This window comes from Leptidea sinapis, chromosome 22 (assembly GCF_905404315.1).
Source record: "Leptidea sinapis chromosome 22, ilLepSina1.1, whole genome shotgun sequence".
In the NCBI taxonomy this organism is placed as follows: Eukaryota; Metazoa; Arthropoda; class Insecta; order Lepidoptera; family Pieridae; genus Leptidea; species Leptidea sinapis.
Window position 1 is genome coordinate 8,335,809 of NC_066286.1, and position 3,976 is coordinate 8,339,784.

At 32.3% G+C, this 3,976-nt stretch overlaps 1 long non-coding RNA gene across 1 annotated transcript; it reads right to left on the reverse strand.

Moving 5' to 3' along the window:
- Positions 1 to 626: 626 nt before the first annotated feature.
- On the reverse strand, positions 627 to 1,848 carry LOC126970913 (uncharacterized). Its single transcript, XR_007730727.1, has 2 exons — positions 1,043 to 1,848; positions 627 to 959 (listed from the first exon to the last, which is right to left on the reverse strand). It is a non-coding gene; the product is annotated as an uncharacterized LOC126970913 (long non-coding RNA).
- Between the last annotated feature and the right edge of the window lie 2,128 nt (positions 1,849 to 3,976).

A 3,976-nucleotide genomic window follows, 5' to 3' on the forward strand; every position in this document is an offset into this window, starting at 1 on the left:
CCAACTGTGGTGGAGATCACATAGCTATCTCATCTACCTGTCCTCTGAAAAAACAAAAAATTAAAGAAAACAAAGTGAAGTCCCGTAGTGTTAGATACTCAGATCTCTTCAATGAATCTGCTTTCCCTCAATTAAACTCAAAGTATATTGAGACACACCTGAGCAATCTTATAAAATCTGACAAATTTATGAACCTCTTGGTTGAAGCAGTTTTACAAATTTGTACAAATAAAGATAAGTTAACTATAAATTCAAATAGTATTAAGGAAATCCTAAATAACACTTTTAGAAAAAAGACACCTAGTTAATTGTTATTATGGATACATTGAATATAGTGCAGTGGAACGCTCAAAGTATTATTAGTAATAGGCTTATTTTTACAAGGTTTTTATATGAAAATCATATCCATATTGCTATAATTTCGGAAACTTGGTTAAAACCACATCAGTATTTTTTAATAAAAGGCTATAACACAATAAGGAATGATTGTGGTAATAAACACAATGGTGTAGCAATTTTTATTCATAATAATATCACATTTTCTAACATAAATACATATTATGATAGTGCTCTACAAAATGTTTGCATTAAAATTAAAATTAATAACAAAGAACTGAGTATTGTAAGTTTTTACAGTCCTTCCAATTCAAATCCTCCATTTAATAAAAACAATTTAAACAGTTTAATTAAGTCCATTCCAGAGCCAATGATATTTGCAGGTGATTTCAATGCTCATCACATGTTGTGGGGATGTGTTGATACATTGCCTCGAGGTAAAGATGTTTTAGAGGTTATAGATGAGAATGGTCTTGTTATTCTGAATAATGGTCAAGCTACCACAATAGGATCTCCATCTTGGCGTCCTAATGCTCTTGACTTGACTTTGGTAACTCCATCTTTGGCTCTTTTATGTGACTGGTCAGTTATTGACAGTCCTCTGGGCAGTAGTTATCATCTCCCTGTAATAATAAAAATGGCAGTAAGTAGTGATAGTATTAGTTTGCAAAACACATTATGTAATAATCTACATTTGCCCACTCACCCTAATTATAAGCAGGTGAATTGGAATATGTATAGTAACTTAGTTGTTTCTTATTTGGATGATGTTAAATTTGACACTTTATCTTCAATAGATGCTTTTAATTCCTTTTGTAATATTTTACTTTCTGCTGCCAAGCAGTCAATCCCTAGCTGTCTGTTTTCCAAAAGTTCTAATAGTAATAATGCTACTAGTTCTTGTTCACAAAAATCTTTTAAATATCCTTGGTCGCCTTGGTGGAATCAGAGGTGTACAGAAGCAGTTTTAAATGCTAAAAATGGTTACATTAATTTTAAAAACAACTCCACTGATGAAAATTATGTGGAGTTTAAGAGATTGCGGGCTTTAAAAAAACTTATCTTAAAAAGTGAAAGAAGAAATAGCTGGATAGGCTTGTGCAATTCATTTAATCGTTGTACTCCTTTGTCTTCAATTTGGAAATACATGCGCAAATTTAACAAAACTTACATTCCTGACAGTGTGTTGAATGATAGTTGGATTCCAGATTTTCTACAAAAGTATACTTCTGACTTTGTATCAAATGAGTTAACTAACTATGTAAATGTTGTTAATGATAGTAATAAATATTTGATAGAGCCTTTTTCTTTACAAGAACTAAAATCCGCTTTATTTACTAGAAGAGATACATCTTTCGGTCTTGATACCATTCCATATATTTTACTCAAAAAACTTAATTGCCACAGTCTCAACATCTTTTTAAATAATCTTAATCGCCTATGGAAGGAGAATACTATTCCTGCAGAATGGAAAACAGACTGTTTAATCCCAGTTTTAAAGCCAGACAAAAATAAAATGTTACCTGACTCTTATAGACCTATAGCTCTCACGTCTTGTATTGGGAAGATATTTGAGCAGCTTCTAAAACAACGTCTCGAGTTCTTTATAGAACAAAATTGTCTTTTGCCTAATAATCAGTTTGGTTTTCGCAAAGGTCGGTCTTCTAGGGAGAGTATAGCGCAGTTACAGCTTGATGCGCATCAATGTTTAGCAAGTAATCAATATCTTTTGTCTGTATTTTTTGACATCTCAGGTGCCTTCAATAGTGTAAATATTGCCGTGCTTTGTGACGAGTTATCAATGTTAGGGATACCAGGTAAAATAATAAATTGGATGCAATCCTTTTTGACTGACAGAAAAGTATATGTAAAATTTAATAAACATTTGTATGGACCACGACTTTCTTCTCTAGGTGTTTGTCAGGGGGGAATATTGTCTCCTTTAATTTTTATGATGTACATAAGACGATTGAACCTTATTTTGGGGCCAAATATAGTAAACCTACAGTATGCAGATGACTTAGTCGTCTATGTATCGGGAGTTGATCTGATTAATTTAGCCGCTACTATTAATAAAGCACTTGTAAATTTATATCAATACTTTTCTTATCTTAATTTATATGTAAATCCAACCAAATCAAAAGTCTTTGTGATTGGTCGTAAACGCATCATATTACCTCCCATTTTATACAATGGCATTCCACTGCCTATTTCATGTGACATAAAATTTCTAGGTGTAACATTTACTCCAAAACTTTCTTGGAAAAAATATACAGATAGTGTTATAATTAAAGCGAATAAAGCTTATAATGTATTAAAATCTTTGTGTGCAACGTCGTGGGGAGCGGACCCTAAAATATTGTTAATTTTGTATAAATCGCTTATTCGTAGTCATTTTGAATATGGCTTTCATTGTTTCGCCGCAGACAGCAAAATTGTTAATAGTCTGGATAAAATACAAAATAAATGTATGCGTACAATATTGGGTGCACTTAAAACTAGCCCAATAGCTGCTATGCAAATCGAGGCCAACCTTCCTCCTTTGTGTATTTGATTTAGTTATCTTAAAGAAAGATTTATTTTAAAGCTCTATAGCTTGCCGACGAACAATCTTCTTAAGAATCTTATTGCTTATCAATCGTCTTCATTTCCGAGACAGTTGTTTATCTTGCAAGATTTTTCTTCATTTTTTAAATTTCTACAAGATTTAAATATTCATCGGAATAATGATATACTTCCCTGCCATGCAGGTTCTTTTCGATGTAAATATTCTGCAATTAATGTTGTAATAGATCCAAATTTAACTTCAAAAGAGGAGGTTCATGTATTATTGTCAGAATGGTCTAATTGTAAATTTGTTTATACGGATGGCGCAAAAAACAATAATAATGTTTCTTTTGCAATCTACCTTCCTGAAATTAGGAAGGGTATTGGCTTTAAGATTAATAGATATGCCAGTATTTTTACTGCTGAAGCCGTCGCTATTCTTTTTGCTTTAAAGCATATTAAGAAACAAAATCAACTTTATAAGAAGTGGGTAATAGTTAGTGATAGTATGAGTGTGTTAAAAAGTTTGTCAAATAACAAAATGAGTGCTAACATCAATTACATCATTTTTGCTATAAAGGAATTGTGGTTTGAACTATGTTTAATCGATATAAAAGTGGATTTCGTTTGGGTCCCGTCCCATATAGGAGTAGCAGGATACGAAAGCGCTGATTTTCTAGCTAGAACTATCATTAATATATCCGATCTATCCCTATATCCTGATTGCAAAGATCTAGACATTAACATACCATATACAGATATAATAAGTAATCTAAAACAGCGTATGACTCTTCTTTGGGTAAGATATTGGTACAATTGTACAGAAGTTGAAAATAAGGCTCATTCGTATACTTTGTTAGATAATCCCGTTAATAGCACACCCTGGTTTTGTAAGTTTAAAAATAACGCTCACAGAAAGTTCTATACTACAATAACACGAATGCGTATTGGTCACTATCGATTGAATTTTCATCTTCATCGCAAAAAAATTGTCTCCTCTCCTTTTTGTGACCATTGTAATAAGCAACAAGATCAGTCTCTGGATCACATCTTTTTTGATTGTTCGTCCTTTGGCATACAGCGCCTTGTGCTG